General features: G+C 39.0%; 1 pseudogene; it reads left to right on the plus strand.

The window, feature by feature from the left end:
* The first annotated feature begins 1,422 nt into the window (after nucleotides 1-1,422).
* On the plus strand, nucleotides 1,423-3,418 carry LOC145129657 (malonyl-coenzyme A:anthocyanin 3-O-glucoside-6''-O-malonyltransferase pseudogene; annotated as a pseudogene).
* The last annotated feature ends 14,860 nt before the right edge of the window (nucleotides 3,419-18,278 follow it).

The following is an 18,278-nucleotide window of genomic DNA, read 5'->3' on the forward strand; positions in this document are numbered from 1 at the left end:
TCTTTGGAATGATAACTTTCTTGCTGTTAAAAAAAAAAAAAACAAAGTTAGTCCTTATCTATGCAAAAAGAACATTTTGCCATTTTTAATATATATATATATATATATATATATATATATATATATATATATTACATATTCTTATTATTTACTTACATTGGCTCCATTATACCGATCACACCCACACTTAGTATACTCATCTCACCCACCCTTATTATACCCTAACACCACCACCATTAGCATAGTACATCGTTACAACCATCCACCGTCTTCGGTTTCAGGAAAACAAAAACAATGTTAGACTTAATAATCCATTTTCACACACCTGCACACTAACATTTGAACAAAATGATATTCAGACCCATGAATTTATGAACCAGGTTCATCATCCGGAAAAAAATAACACACAATCAAAAACTAAAAATCACACACTAGAGTTTGATCACATGCATTTTGAAAACACACACACACACACATACATAGTAGTTGAAACACAAATCAGAAAATTACATATCTAAACATATTGGAAAAATAGCACCAACCTAAAAATTAAATACATACAGGGAGAGTGTGGAGTCAAGGAATAGGGTTACCATCTTTGATAACCTCTTTTCCGATGAGGTTTTCCCCCATTAGTTGCAGCTTTTCTCTAAGTCTCCACCGATTCTTGAAGACACATACTTATTACAACCTTCCATCAACACCGTTTGTTGGAGATGATGGTAACGAGAAGACAGTGGAGAAGGGAGGTCACCAATGATGTTTGAAGAAATGATGGAGAAGATAGAGGTCTCTGTGGTGGTTTTGGGGGTCGATTCCGATGGAGGGGCAACAAAGGTTCCCGCTTCCTCCTTCACGAGAATAAATGACAGTGGTTCTTCCCTTCATCCTTACAAAATTACCAACGATAAAATCTAGTCGGTACCTCTTGGAAAACTAGATCTAGGGCTTAACCCTACATGGTTACATCATTGATCTATATAGGAACACATGGAATAGAGAATGCTGGAGGTGATACCAAAGAGTGGCGGTGGTGATCAGAGATATCATAGAGCGATGACCGGTAGGTGGTTCTGCATCGGGGTCTGGAGACATGGTGACCATCTTGATCTTTAAGAAGGAATGGTTTTAACAAAGGAGGGGCCATTTATTAATTAATTTAAATTAAAATATAAAAAATAAAAATCAGTAAAATATTTAGTCGTGGTCAAAATAGTAATTTTAGATCAAATTTGTAACAAAATGAAACCTTGGGGACCACCCATGCAAAATTTGAAACAAAAAGGACCATTAGTGTAGTGTTTTCTAAAGATTTCCTTAATGTGCCACTTTTTGAAAACCATAGGGACATTTATAAAATTTTATTCAACTTTTTAGATATAAAGGAGAATTTGAATTTGTGAGAGCCACATTTGAACCACGTCAAAATTATTTTTCTCACCTAATCCACCATGTATGGGTGCCACCAGAAGGTCTCAATTTGGTACTATTGGGTGCAACTTTCATAGACTCATGATAAAAACAGCAGTGGTCTTATTTTGATTTAACGTACCTTTCCTCCTGATTGGTAATCTTGTGGTTATAAAAACCCTTCAGGTAAAAACGAGTCATAAACCAAACCACTCAATTCAAACCAACCCTACAACCGCTATGTCGACTGTTCTCGAGAGCTGCCGTGTATCTCCGCCACCTGCAACCGTCAGAGAGAGGTCTCTCCCGCTTACTTTCTTCGACATGATATGGCTAATCTTCTTCCCCATCCACCAGGTTTTCTTTTACGAGTTCCCTCACTCTAGAGAACATTTCTTGGAAACAGTTGCCCCAAACCTTAACCACTCATTATCCATCACTCTTCAGCACTTCTTCCCATTTGCAGGAAACTTAATCGTGTTTCTTAATCCATGTGTTGAAAAAAAAGTTAAAAACCCCGAAATTCGTTACATAGAGGGCGACTCTGTTGCTGTTAGTTTTGCCGAGTGTAGTCTTGATTTCAACGATCTTACAGGGAACCATCCTCGTAACTGTGACATGTTTTATCAACTCGTACCTAGTTTGGGACGTGTGACAAAAGTATCCGACTATGTTTCAATCCCACTTTTTTGTGTACAAGTTACACTTTTTCCCAACGCAGGTATCTCGATTGGTCTCTCGAACCACCACTCTCTTTGTGATGCTAGCACAAGGTCTAATTTCCTAAAGGCGTGGACATCCATAGCTAGACATGGTACAGATGAGTTATACTTAGCTAGTGGATCTTTACCTTTTTATGATAGAGTGATCGAATACCCAATCTCCTTAGATGAAATATACATGAGTCAACCGGGGCTTGAAGCTATTGATACTGAATACCAGCCTCATCAGCTTGTTACCCAAACAGATAAAGTTCGAGCCACTATTGTCTTGACACAAGCTCACATCAATCGCTTAAAGAAAAACTTATCAACTCAACTACCAACACTTGAATACATATCATCTTTTTCGGTGGCATGTGCTTTTGTATGGAGTTGCTTAGCCAAATCACGTGTTGATCATGTGGGTGAGAAGAAAAGCGACGATGATCTAGAAAGGCTTTTATGTGCTGTCGATTGGAGGTCACGTATGGACCCACCAGTTCCTCAAACTTACTTCGGTAATTGTGTCGGACCATGTTTTACATCAACAACAAGCACATTGTTAACAAGCGAGAGAGGATTTTATATTGCTGCTGAATTACTTGGAAAGTCTTTAAGTGAAACGATAAAAAATAAGTATGGAATGTTTAAAGATGCGGAGACATGGCTTGAAAGAGCCTACGACTCGGTGCCAACAACTGGGGTGTCGGGAACACCAAAGACCAAGATCTACGATGTGGATTTTGGATGGGGGAAGCCGAAAAAACATGAGACCATATCGATAGATTACAATGGTTCGATTTCTGTTAATGCTTGCAAAGATTCGCCAGTTGATATTGAAATTGGTTTGTCTCTTCCTGCTAAATAGATGGATGCGTTTCTTTCCATATCTAAGGACACATTAGAGAGCTCATTTTTTTGAGCAAGACTGTTAATTGGGTAATCTTGATGGGTTTGAATTGGTCATTTGGGTCCAATTTGTAGACCCGAGTCTGGTGGAAAATAAGAGGCTTAATTATGGCTTCAGTTTGGCAAGGACTACGTGGGAAATTAAGTTAGCTAGTTTTAGCATTTTCTTAGTATAAAATAGGGTGTATTTTCTATTTTCTAGAGTATGAGTAATACATAGAAAATTGTCCCACCTTGAGATCTTTTGTTTTTGCTTTTACTGCGTATATGTATGTGTGTTTGACGACTTTGATCCTGTGCAAGGTAATGTTCCAACAAAGACAAGTGCTTTGTTAAAACACTATCAGTACGTATTTGGATCTATCATCATCTTGAATATATATATATATATTTTTATCTTTCTTAATGTAAATTTCCTGGGGCAATCATATGCAAATTTAATAGGTTATCTTTAAATTTGAAGAATTTGCATGACAAAAGTAAAACTGTCTTCATCGGTGTTCAATTCTATGGTCCACACTCTTCAATTAAACTTACCTACTTCAGACGATATTTTTCTGAGCTTCTTAAGTGACTGATCAAGAGTCGCGAATAATTGGGTAACAAATTATGAAATGATAACTTTAGACAAAAAGTTCTATCCCAAACATTAAAAGGTTGAATTATGAAAACTTGAACAGTTCACTGGACAATATCAATCACATTATATAAGAGATAACGAGCTCGACTCTTCCAAAGGTGGAAAACTACGACAAGTGGGAAATTTTCCACTTGAATATCTTTATCTTATCCAAAGCATCAAACATGCCAATGCTACTCATATCCAACAAAATAACTAGAGTGATGATTTTGGCTCATATTTTTTTTGGAAATGGTATATTAGCCTCTAATGATCAATATCCCTCTTTAAAATGTTAATATTGGTTTTCTTTTTAACATTTTTAATTATATAAAAGGTTTATACTGAAAATGAAATTTTTTTTATCTGAACTTAATTATTTTATTACTATATTATTCATTATCTTATTAAAAAAATATGTGTTTTACATAATATATCATTATAAACACAAACAGTGATACATCATTATTCAAATTTTTATTTTTATTTTTATTATTAAAAGAATATATATATGTTTTTCACGTAATATCAGTATAAACACAAACATTGACATCATTAGTTAATTTCGATTAGATACTCAAACATGTTTAAAAAATTAAAATTAGACGGTTTCACCATTCATCTAGAAGACTAGAAGAAGACATCGACAAGCAACTATGGTTCTATCTTTTAGTCCATGTACGAACTATGTCTTGGAGGTTCTATATTCTTCATGAAATTTAACCCAAATTTATGTGCTACTACTGTACGATTTCCTTATTAATTTCTATTTTCAAAAGAGTATTTAGGAGGTTAATTTTAGTCATATATTGCCCATTATAAGTTACCAAAATTTGGTCATACATGCAGATTTCACTTTCACCTTGTATATATGGTTCTATGAAGTCGTTTAAAAGCATTTCAATTGAATATAACTTCTACTTTTGAGTTTTAAACATTTTCGTGTCGCTATCACTTATTTGCTGCATCACATTTTCGTGGTGGTGCTCACTGCTAGAAAAACGAGGCATCAACGACACACGTTAAAGAGTTGAAAATGAAGGCCAATTAATAGTGGGGGATGCATGATGGGGAGATAAAATATTGAGTAAATTATGCCTATAGTTTTTGGTAATTTGCATGTTTGGTCCCTAACTTTATTTTTTAACTCGGAAGGTTTTTACTATTTGTTTTTGTTGCACGTTTGATCCATATTTTGCTTAAAAAGACTATTTTGCCCTTGATTTTTTAATTTATTTAAATAAACACAAATCCAACCCCACTTCCACCTCACCTCACCTTACCTTACCTACCCCACCTTATTTAAATAAATTAAAAAATCAAGGGCAAAATAGTCTTTTTAGGTAAGACAGGGACCAAACGCGCAACAAAAACAAACTGTAGGGACCTTCCGAGTTATAAAAATAAGTTAATGACCAAATGTGCAAATTACCCAAACCATAGGGACCATTCGTGTAATTTACTCTAGACAAAATTGCAAAAACGGTCCCTGTGGTATGCAACTTTTTGGGGTTTTTGTCCAAACCACGACTTTTTTTGATTGGTGGTCCTTTTGAGATAGTTTGCTTGTGATTTTTGGTCCTTCGGTAAATTGAAAAGACTAAATTGCCCTTATTATATTTATTTTCCATTGTTCTTTTTTTCCTATAAGTATTTATATATAAAAACTAAAAATAAGGGCCCACATAATCTCTCTCTCTCACACACACACACTCTCTCTCTCTCTCTCTCTCTCTCTCTCTCTCTCTGATAAAATGAATCCCACAAGCCCCGTCACCTCTCTCTACAACTAATCTCCTCCTTATTCCGACGATTTTCCGATGGAACCAAACGGTAAGAACGCCGGAGCAGTGCCACTGACACCGTGGAAGTCGAAGCATTCCAACAAGTCAAAGCTACCAGAGAATGTAAACCCTAACGTTACTAGCCCTAATCCGAAAGCCTTGAATTCCCCATCAGCCAAATCAGCGACTAAAGTCCAGAAATCGATGATGAAGAAACCTAATCAGATCTCTTTGCCTTCTCCCAAGAACAAGATTCGGGCGAGGAAGTTTGTGGCGGCGAAGAAGAATTCGAAGAGAGACAAGGATTAAACCCCGATTTCAGTCGATTGTAAGTGTAAGGCTAGTGTTAATTCAAAAAAATGTTTGTGTGTTGCTTATGAGACTCTTAGGGCTTCTCAGGAAGGGTTTTTCAATCGGAGTGAAGTTGCTATTCAGACAAACAACAATCCTAAGAGACGATTCTCTTCTACTTCATTCAACCTATCTGATCTCTTACTACAGAAATTCTACGGTTGTGCTCTTCACTTGATGGAAGCTATGGGAGGTTGGTTAACCATCATCTAAAAACTCGGCCATGGAATTTCTGTTAAGCATGCTTAATTTCGATTCCAAATGGGTTTATTTCTACGTTTTATCACTTCAAACAGGATTTCAGGAGGTGGTCGTCAAAGCAGAAGAAACGTAAGTCATCATTCATCATTGTTTTTCTATAATCGTGATTGTTGCTTCTTGTTTATGTTGATTTATTAAATTTTATTCTACTATGCAGAGTTCTGATTCATCATCTTCAAGTTTTGGAGGCAGCAAATGGAAAAGACGAACACTCAAGGCTACCTCCCAGCGACCTTTCAAGCTTAGAACAGAGGTTGGCATTTACATTTTACAGTTCACTTATAAGTTAGAACACTTGTACCTTTTATAAATCTCTTGAATTGAGCACATTAACTCATGAATATGCAACAAAGATGAAGAACAAAACAAGAAGAGTTCATGAAGAAAGTCCAAGAGATGATAATTTAACAACAAAAGAAACGAATTACCATCCGAGAGAGAGAGAGAGAGAGAGAGAGAGAGAGAGAGAGAGAGAGAGAGAGAGAGAGAGAGAGAGAGAGAGAGAGAGAGAGATATGTGGGCCCAAATTAATTAATTATTTCTTTCATTTAAATTAAATATAAAAAACATAAAAAAAATATATCAGAAGGGCATTACAGTCTTTTCAATTTTACGAGGGACCAAATTTACGTACAAACATGGCCAAAAGGACCACGAAGCTAAAAAAGTCGGGGTTTCGACTAAAAGAAAGAAAAATACATACCACAGGGACCATTTTTGCAGATTTGTTTTTACTCTAAAATATTGGATTAAAGGCATTTTTAAGCCACACTCTCATAACATTAGTCTTGCCATTTTATGAGCAACCCAAAAAATATTTCTCATGGATGTTTGTAAATTTACAAACTCTTCCTCGCAACTTATCCAACACAAAGAGAAAACTACAAAGAACTAGATGCAATGTGAAAAGAGGGCATGTGAGGGAAAAACATATTCCCAAGTAAATTATGGATAGGACGTTTATACGTTTTTATATAGGCTAAAGGTATACTTTATTAGAGTATTTAATTATTAGATGTATGTTAATTATAAGTTTTTTATAACTTTTGTTAATGTGTTTTAAATGTTTAAAAACATATTTTAAATTTTAATTAAATTCAAAACATAGCGATTTGATTTTATATATGTGAATAGTTAATATCAATTATTATCTAACATATTATTCCAATTAATAATTATTATATATTAGGAAAATCTTCATAAATGGTCTCGGTTTCCAAAAAAATCAAGTTTAGTCCTTAACTTTTTAGGTCACCAAGAATGGTCCATGTGGTTTAAAAACTTTTAATGGATGTTCCTTTTGGGCAACTCCACCAAATTAGAGTCGCTAACCACCCTCACAAGCTCTACACGTGATGGTATTTTCGACATTTCACTTGATCTCCCTTCTATATAAGGTTGCAACGACGTTAATTTCTAAACCATCTTCTTCTGTAACGTCCCAAAAATTCATAGTAATTTTTTTTAAAACAATAAACCATACAAACGAGTTGTTCCAAAACCGATCAAAGTGAATATATTATTTAAACATCATAGTAAATATTATAATTGCCAATGCAGAAAACTCTAGGGGATGATGTGCAGTCACGTCGAGCCATTCCCTTTCGTACCGGAAGTACCTGAAACTATAAACATAAAACCGTAACCACAAAGCTTAGTGATTTCCCCAATACCGCATACCATACATACAATAGATATTGCTATGTGTCATCTATAGTCTTATAATTTCCATTATGCCATGAGATTTATCATGGTCTTTACTTGCCAGGCCGGGGGCCAAAACCCTGGATCTAACTGACAAGTGCCAAGAGCCATCTCCTGGTCTTCCATACAAGTATCACAAAGACAACTAACATATTACATATAACTGTCAGAGTCCAAACCTTGGTCTAGCATATAATTTGTCGGGAGTGGTATCCAGGTCTTTCATAGAAATGCCAAGGGCCACCCCCTGGTCTTCCTATATAACATAAACCAGTGGGCCGACATTGGTGCCTTTGACCCCTGAGTATGGTGAGGAGACTCACCTAATGTAACAACCCGTTATTTTTCTAGTCAATAAAAGTCAAACCCTTTAAATAAAAACTCGAACTTCATTAGTTTTATTCATTTTATTTTTCATAAGGGTTAAACTCGAACTTCGATTCTAGTGCAGAGAGAAGTTTTGTTAGTCATGCATTCAAACATCTTCTCAAACATAAACCTCAACCACTAACTGAAACATTTACCGTCGAGATGGGTAACGGTGAGAAAGAGAGCACTAATGATATATACGTAGGATGTACCCTTACCTTGAACGATCATTATTTTCCTATCGACCTTATGCCAGTTTCCATAAAAAGCTTCGATGTCATCATCGGAATGGATTGGTTGAGCCCTAATCATGCTGATATCCTTTGTTACGAGAAAGCCATCCGTCTCAATCTTTTCTCTGTTGAAACTCTCATGATTTACGGCGATAAACTCAGTTCAAACCTCCGTATCATTTCGTGCATCAAAGCCCAGAAACTTCTACGAAATGAGTGTCATGCATTCCTAGCCCACGTCATTAACGAGAAGTAGGAAGTTAAAGACCTCGAGAGCATCCCCAAAGTCTGCAAATTTCCTGATGTTTTTCACAAAGATCTCCCGGGAATCCCTCCCGAACGCCAAGTCGAGTTTCGCATCACCTTAGTCCCCGGAGCTACCCTCGTAGCTAAATCCCCATACCGATTAGCGCCGGCAGAAATGCAGGAGTTATCCAGTCAGCTCAATGAGCAGCTCAACAAAGGGTTCATCAGACCGAGTTCCTCACCTTGGGGAGCCCCGATCTTATTTGTGAAAAAGAAGGATGGATCCATTCGGATGTGCATTGACTATTGCGAACTGAACAAGCTCACTGTCAAAAACCATTACCCTCTTCCTCGAATCGACGACCTCTTTGATCAACTTCAGGGAGCCAGTTACTTCTCCAAAATAGACCTAAGATCAGGATACCAATAGTTGCGAGTTCACGAGAATGATGTGCCCAAGATAGAATTCCGAACTCGTTATGGACACTATGAATTTGTAGTAATGCCCTTTGGTCTAACCAACGCACCGGTGGTATTCATGGACCTGATGAATCGGGTGTGCCGTTCTTTCCTGGACAAGTTCGTAATCGTGTTCATCGATGATATACTTGTCTACTCCAGAAGTGAGGAAGATCATCGACAGCACTTGAGATCGGTGCTGGAAACCCTAAGGACGGAGAAGCTGTACGCGAAATTCTCCAAGTGCGAATTCTGGATTCGCAAAGTAACCTTCCTTGGTCACGTGGTAAGCAAGGAAGGCATACACGTGGACCCCTCCAAAATCAAAGCGATAGAGAACTGGTCAGCACCGAAGATACCCACAGAAATCCGTCAATTCTTGGGTCTTGCTGGCTACTATCGCAGATTTATCCAGAATTTCTCCAGAATTGCCAAACCCTTAACTACTCTGACTCAGAAAGGTGTACCCTTTTCTTGGAGTGAAAAACAAGACACTGCGTTCCAAACGCTGAAGCGGGCCCTATGCAGCGCACCTATCTTGTCTCTACCCGAAGGGACGGAGGATTTCGTTGTCTACTGCTGCATCCAATCAGGGCCTAGGCTGTGTGCTCATGCAACGGGGAAAAGTCATTGCTTATGCCTCAAGACAACTGAAAGCACACGAAGTCAACTACACAACGTACGACCTGGAATTGGGAGCAGTGGTCTTCACATTGAAGATATGGAGACATTATCTCTACGGAACCAAGTGCACCATCTTCACTGACCATAAGAGCCTGCAGCATATCTTCGACCAGAAGGAACTGAACATGAGACAACAACGATGGGTTGAGCTACTCAGTGATTACGAGTGCGAAATCCGCTACCATCCCGACAAGGCCAATGTGGTGGCAGATGCCCTCAGCCGGAAGGAATATTCAGGTCGTAGAGTGAAGGCACTGACCATGACTATCCATTCCCATTTATCCGCGCAAATCAAGGAGGCTCAGTTGGAAGCCTTAAAACCAGAGAACATGGCGGGTGAAGCCTTGAGAGGAATGGAAAAGAACCTAGAGATCAAGGGAGACGGAGTCTATTATTTCATGGACCGGATTTGGACCCCAAAGTTCGGTGGTTAGAGAGAGGTTGTAATGAATGAAACTCATAAGACCAGATACTCCGTTCATCCAGGCTCAGACAAGATGTACGTCGATCTCAAGAAACTGTATTGGTGGCCGAACATGAAAGCAGAGATCACTACCTTCGTGGGCAAGTGCCTGACTTGCGCCAAGGTGAAGGTCGATATCAGAAGCCCTCAGGTCTACTCCACCAGCCGGATATACCTTAGTGGAAATGGGAGAGAATTACTATGGATTTTATCACCAAATTACCCAAGTCTCCGAGTGGGCACGACGCCATTTGGGTAATTGTTGACCGACTGACTAAATCCGCCCACTTCCTACCGATCAAAGAAAACTTTAAAATGGAGAGACTCACGCGAATCTACATCCGAGAGATAGTTCGACAGCATGGTGTGCCTGTGTCTATTATCTCTGATCGAGATAGCAGGTTCACTTCGAGGTTCTGGCAGTCACTACAGAAAGCTCTTGGAACTAAGCTGGATATGAGCACAGCTTACCATCCTCAGACAGATGGGCAGAGTGAGAGAACCATCCAGACCTTGGAAGACATGTTGAAAGCATGTGTCATTGACTTCGATGAGTCGTGGGACACCCATTTGCCCTTGGTCGAGTTTTCCTACAACAACAGTTACCACACCAGCATCAAGGCTGCGCCTTTCGAAGCCCTCTATGGTCGCAAGTGCAGATCCCCTATGTGCTGGGCTGAGGTGGGCGACACGCAGCTAGCCAAGGGGCAAGCCCCTGACAGCACTCTCACTGGCCCAGAAATCATCCGCGAAACCACAGAAAAGATCGTACAAATCCGAGAACGACTTAAAGCCTCACGAGATCGACAAAAGAGCTACGCCGACAAACGACGAAAACCCTTGGAGTTCCTGGTTGGAGACTGTCATCTGTTGAAGGTCTCGCCCTGGAAAGGCATGATACGCTTCGGAAAGCGTGGAAAGCTAAATCCAAGATACATAGGACCCTTCGAGATCATCGCTAGGATCGGTCCCGTAGCCTACAAACTTCGTTTACCGCAAGAACTTAGCAACATTCATCATGTCTTCCACGTTTTGAATCTTAAGAAATGTGTGTCCGACGAAACCCATACGATTCCTCTCGACGAGATTGAGATCAATGAGAACCTGAACTTTGTGGAAGAACCAGTCGAAATCATGGATAGAGAGATCAAACGAACGAAACAAAGTCGCATCCCGATAGTGAAGGTTCGCTGGAATGCCAAGCGGGGACCCGAATTCACTTGGGAACGCGAAGATCAGATGAAATAGAAGTATCCGCATCTCTTTTCTAAACCATGATTTGTATTCTATGTTCAAATTTCGGGACGAAATTCCCTCTAACGGGGGGATGATGTGACAACCCGAAACTTTTTCCGTTATCCTTATTCAGTTTCCGTTTATAAAAATTTGGGTTTTTAGTTAATTCCGTCAAATTTCTTAGTTTGGGAAGGACCTTACGTTCTAAATAAATCCGAATTGATTTATTTCCGTTCACGTTAGTATTATTTTTGGTCTAACGGAATATTCTAAACTCAATTCGATCAAGTTTCGTATTCGAAAACGAGGTTTTCTAAGTCAAAGCATAGCATTCGGGCCAAACAACCCTTCTAGAGGAGCTTACGGCCGCAAACACAGCTTACGGCCGTAAACCCTGTTTACAACCGTAAACCCTGTTCACGGCCGTAAACCCTCCACCCTACCCCTTGGCCGTAAGCTCACCCCTATATAAGGGATGAGTGGCCTTCATTTCTCACTTTACACACTCCAGAAGCTTTCTCTCTCGACTCTCTCTCTCTCTACAAACTTCGAAATTCCATCCAAGATCTTCAAGAAGTAAGTGTTTTTCCACCTTAAATGTTGTTTCAAATCCATTTCTAGTGGTAAATCCATGTTCCTATCTCATGAATCTCATCTTTTTTCTATATTTTCTCTCTCACCAAGAACACCAAGAGCACACACTAGTTCTTGGTGGCTAAAAACCTCATTTCAAGCTTCCATTACGTAAGTACACTGCTCTTAGCTTGTTGGATACAAGAATCACTTGTTAAACATCTAGAAATCGTGACCAGAAGGGTGTTTACGGCCAAGGCAATCTCCCTTGACCGTAAACTCTATTTTAGTGGTGCAAAGTTGCCACAACACCCTCCTAAGCCTAAAAACGAGGTTTAGAACACTTCCAGAAGGCTAGAAAGGACCTTGAAACACCGAAAATCGCATCTTTCACCAAGTGTTTACGGCCGTAAACACATGGGCGGTAAACCCATAGGCCGTAAACCCATGGGCCGTAAACCCATGGACCTCAAACACTTGGGCCGTAAACATATGGGCCATAAACTCGATTGGCCCGCAAACCCTTGACCGTACACTCCTGATTATGGCCGCAAGCTCCCCTCTTCAATCACATGTGATTCTAACACTTAGTTTTAAGTGTTTCCTATTCCCTAGGATGATTTCCTTCCATAACAAATAGTGTTAAGCCCTCACCTAATGCATATATGTACTTTTACATGCTAAATAGGATCCGTTTGTGCCCGAGGCTTTATTTGACACTCAACAATTCCTAACAACTTACACCCGAATCCCACGTCAAACTGTGAGTTCATACCCCTATGATTTTCCGAGTTTTCATGTTTTCAGGGGGAGAATACAAGCAAAAGTACAAGGAAACTTGTGCTCAAGTTATCTTATTTTGCATCAAATAGTTATATGTTCAACATGCTTTTAACACAGAAAACCGTTTTACTAAACGATTAAGAAATCCATTCGTAGAAACAGTTTTTCCAAAACTAAAGCAAGGAACTTGTAAATCTTGTCATAAAATGTGATATTTTATAAAGGATTTATACAAAACATAAACAGGATTTTCGGTATTATTACTTGTAAATTTGTTATTTTAAGTTGGAGACACGTCCTTGGTAACACTCCACCGGATTGGTGAGTGTAGGACTAACTCTTGTAACCAGAATCTCTTGTAGGGAGAGCGTGACTATTGTGTATAGATCTATACAGGACTGACTATCCCACACGTAAACTGCTAGCTACAGTTAGGTAGTCATGCCTGGGGTGACAAAGTCATAAAAGGATACTGGCCCCCGTTACGTGCCATATCAAGTTTAATGTATGGTTATAAAACTCGTAACCTAGATAACAAAGATTTACTTTTGTAATAATGAAACAAGTGAACTAACCTCAAAGTAATAACCGATTTGATTACTAGAGGGCATTAGTAATACCCTTAGGATCTAGTTCACTACCTATTTATTAGTTTTATTTATGTAATAAGGCTAATACATCTCACAGAGAACAAACAGGGTTTTTTTAAGGAAACTACATCTAACTATACAAGTATGGTAGATACTCGTACACTTCAGACAAGAACATATAACCAACTATCAACTTTTAAGGAAAATATAGGATTTTCCTGGGAGAACACAACTTTACATAAACGAACTGTTTAACATACAACTAATGGTTAATCATACATCTTTCATAAGAAAATATAGGATTTTCTTGGGAAACACTTTTCAATGGCTCAAAGAAACTTTTCTTTCACCAGAACTAAACGCTTATGAACTCACCAGCTTTATGCTGATATTTTAAAACTGCTTGTATTCTCAGGGCAACAATAGACAGGTACCCTTGCCAACTTTTGGAGAAGACGGAGCATTTTGGAGTCACGTCTTTTACTTTTTGTTATATACTGTTATGAACAAACTATGTTTTTAAACAATGTAAATATTCATATTATAATGTAATGGTTGTGTTTACTACGCTTACTATGATACAACTGTTGTGATACAACGCATGACGTCACCCTGCCCTCGGACGTTTCCGCCGTCCGTTCCGACGGTTCGGGGGTGTGACAGGTTAGACTCAAATGAGAGTTGCGTCACAGGGCCAAATCAATCACTTTGAGATTATTTAACCTCCGCAACATGCAACTGAAAATATTCATGAAATAATTACCTCACATTAATATGAGTCCCACAAATCAAAAAGCAAGCAACATTCGGGCATTGGAAAGTCTAACCAGCGCACCACCTAACCAAGATATTCTATCCAATCATCTGAAATCCATACTAGCATGCAATTCTAAAAGCTTAAACAAACAAGCACATAAATGCATCTCTGCTAGCATGAAATGCTGAGCAGATACTTAGTCATAATCTAGCATGCAATTCTCATAACATATAACATAATAAACATGTATGGGTATTTTAGGAATCACTTTCTTACACCCCCAAACCTGAACGGCGGAAACATTCGGGGGCGGAGGACGTCATGTACAATATCATAACAAATGAATAGTAAAGAAAGTACACACAACCATCATATACATAATTGAAAAGTTTACATGATTGTAGTAGTATTACATGTTTTCAAAAGTCAATTACAATATGATGTCCAAAAGATTAAACTAACGCCTGAGCGTGAGTCTTCAAAAGCAGTTGCTAACCTGATTTAGCGGTTTCCTGAAAATACAAGTTATTTCAAAGAAAAAGTGTCAACATTTAAGTTGGTGAGTTCATAAGTAGTGTTGTGATAAAATGTATGCCATTCGAAAGTTCGTGTATGTTTTCCAGAAAATCCGATATTTTCTTAATAAAGTGGGTTGTGAATCATTGTTGTATAAAGTGAATGTTTGAACCAGGAAAATCCTATATTTTCCTAAATGAGATGCAGTCTTAAACGACCAAGACTGTAACCTGTAAGCAAATATGCCATGCTTAGAAATGAAGATGTATAGTTTTATTATTAAGTAAAACTAGTTGTAGAAGTGTTTTTCCTGAATTCTGAACATGCTGATAATACCCTATAATATAGTTATTACCCCCCGAGCATGATTGAGTTATGTATTACTACGTGCATGAGTCATTGTTTCCGCGTGTTGTGAGTTCCTCATAACCATAGTAGACGCAGTACCCAATGTTGACATTTGTCACCCCGGGGACTGTAGCTAACAGTCAGGGTGCGGAGTCGTCAGCCCCGTATAGATCTATACACACTTGTCACGCTCTCCCTTCAAGAGATTCTGGTTATAGGTGGGGACTTTCGTTTGGTACAAACAAAGCCATATGACATCACATGATTGCTAACAACGATGTTCATGGGTAATATGATGAAAAATCTTTTGACAATTTGAGATAAAATTTAAGTCACGTATGCAAAAGTGTGCATGTTTATGTCCAAAATGATTACCCTTTCTACAGTGTTAACAAAGGCATAATAACAAATTGTGATTTGTCGAATACACGTAATGTTATAGTTGAAATGGTTACCCTTGATATGATGTAGTATGCAAACGTATAAATAAAACATATTTCATTTATAAAACATATTGTATCCCCGAAGGGTAAGTTGTGTTGTGAGGTGTTTTGCATGATAATAACTTCATAAGATAGTTAAAACAACAGTATGAAAAGTATAGCAAAAGATCGTTGTTTCACACGATTTTAGCCTTGTGTTTACTTGTATTCCCTCCTTTAAAAGTGTTTAAAAACATTTAAAAAGTATTTGAAAACATAGTGATAGGGGTATGAACTCACTTGTTAGGTGTGACGATTTGATGAAAATGAGGCTTTGCTCGGGTAGCACTTCGACTGGAAAGAAGTCAATTTCTCGGAAATCTCGGGACTTCGGGACTTGCGTCGTGTGTTGGGGGTGTTATCGGGGCTTTGGGGTGGTCTCGGGAGGCTTAACACAGAGTAGAAGTAGGAGAGAGGATAGGAATGAGCAGCCAAACTCGGAAGGCTTCAATTTCTATATATAGGCTAAAAATCGAAGCTCACGTCGTGAGTTTTGCCAACTCACGTCGTGAGTTTGTCCCGATTCGCTCATGGCGTGCGTCATCTGACAAGTGGCTCTGGAATGGTCAGTCAGACTGTTCACGTCGTGAACTTTAGTGTTCACGTCGTGAACTCTGACAACTCTGACACAACGTCGAAATTCGTGCCTCGAACTTCATAAGTTCATATCTTTCGCATACGAGCTCCGTTTTCGACGTTCTTTATATCCACGCGTAGGTGAGATTATGCTCTACAACTCTCATTTAGACTTCGTTGGCTAAATTTGACTTTATTTTTAATATTACATTTTTAACAGGCCGGGACAGGAAAAGTCCGTTACAAATCCATAACTTCTTCATCCAATGTCCGTTTTTGTCAGACTTTTTACCGTTGTAATACCATTGATGAGATATTCGATTCTCGTTTAAGTCATGTTGGCAAAAAGTCGCTCGATCTCTTTTTCGAGTTTTTAGCTGTCTACTGCTACGTACGAAACTTCGAAAAATCATAACTTCCTCATATGAAGTCAGATTTGGGCGTTCTTTTTATGTATGTTTACGGTTTAATGATATCTACGACTTTCATTTAGATACCTAAGGTTAAAAAGTATTTTATTGAAATTTCTCATTTTATGCTTAACAGTGTTTTACCGGTATTGTCGCGTATCTTCGATCAGTCATAACTTCTTCGTTATAACTCGGATTTTTGTGTTCTTTATATTTTTGGAAACCTAGTTAGGATATCTATCACTTAGTATACTCAATTATGGTTACTGAACAAATTTATTTTTGACCTAATTTTGCTGGTGTTACATTATCCCCCCGTTAGAGAGAATTTCGTCCCGAAATTCGCATTTTGACTGGGACTTCAATCGTTGATGAAAGATGTGTGTACTTCTGTTCCATTTGATCTTCTTGTTCTCTAGTGAATCCAGATCCTAGCGTGGGTGTTCCAGCGGATCTTCATTATCCTGTCTATTGTTTTGATCGGTAGAGGTCGTGTGGATTTGGGTTTATTTGTCTATGTTCATCTTAATGTTAGTATTGATTACTCGTAATACAGGTCGGCTTTGTCTTGAACTTCATAGTTGAATTCATACCTGGTCCGTCTATCATCGCCTTGTGTATACCATTCGCATACACACTTTGTAGTGATAGGTTAACCGTAATCATTCCTGGCCTCCGTGTTTGAACTTGACTCGTCGTACGTGTGGTATTCCTAAATAGTCTGTCGGTAATACTTCGGGAAGGTTGCAAAGGATATAGTACTCCTCACATGAGTGCTATGGGATTTTGAAACTAGGAACGGTTTGGGAGTTGTGTCGGGTTTGTCGTTATAAATCGATAGAGTTTCGTTAGCCAACGGTGAAAGTGAAGGGTCTTTTCATAGCACATGCAATTGGCATGGTGAAGACCAAGCCAATCCATTTCTAGTAGCTATTTGGGAACTTCTTATCGTAATAATTGTGAAGTCGATCAGGACAAGTGTTCGTTAGTGGGATAGTGCATTCTACATATGTGTTTTCAGTGCTTTTAGTCTATCTTTGTTATTACTACTATGAAGGTTTTTCTTAATGATTGGGGTGTTTGTTTGAGCAGATTTTTAGATTTGTGACACACGGAACTCCTCTCCGCTCCGATTATCAAATGGAATGCATGTAAATGAGATTTCGAGGAGAAATGTACCCGGAGTAACCGTGGGGTCTGCAATAGCCTCCTCTTGGCCCATTGTGAATACTCGGCGTCCTCCACCAGCATTCCTATTGTTTGCCTTCGGGCAGTCCCTTCGAAAGTGCCCCATTGCTCCGCACTCATAACAAGTACGGTCTACTCCCATATTTGCGGTTGGAGCGGCTGGTTGGGTTGGTTCCCTGCAGTAGCGGACGGTGTGTCCCTTACTATTGCACCTAGTGCAATGCATTTCACGGCAGGGTCCGTGATGATGAAAGTTGCATCAGTTGCACTTAGGATGGTTGCCGTTGTACGACCTTGTGGGTGTGGGGGTGGTAGGGACAGTAACAGTGTGAGCTGTCACTAACTGTTTCCTCTTGGGGTTCTCCTGCATGGTTTCCCCCTTTCTCTTATTCCATAGTTTCCTTCGGTCCTCTATATCCTTCGGTGGCTCCGAAACAGCGGTAATAGTACCTTGTTTAACACCGTGATCAATCAATCGTTGAGCCAAGCGCTTTACGCTGTCAAACGTGATTGGGTTAGAGGCCAGGACATGCCCCTGGATCTGAGGTGATAATCCCCAAATGTACCTCTCCACCTTCTTCGATTCCGGGTTTACCATACCTGGGCACAAGGCTGACAAATCACTG

Source organism: Lactuca virosa, chromosome 8 (genome assembly GCF_052849685.1).
Source record: "Lactuca virosa cultivar CGN04683 chromosome 8, Lactuca_virosa_CGN04683_v6, whole genome shotgun sequence".
Classification (NCBI taxonomy): domain Eukaryota; kingdom Viridiplantae; phylum Streptophyta; class Magnoliopsida; order Asterales; family Asteraceae; genus Lactuca; species Lactuca virosa.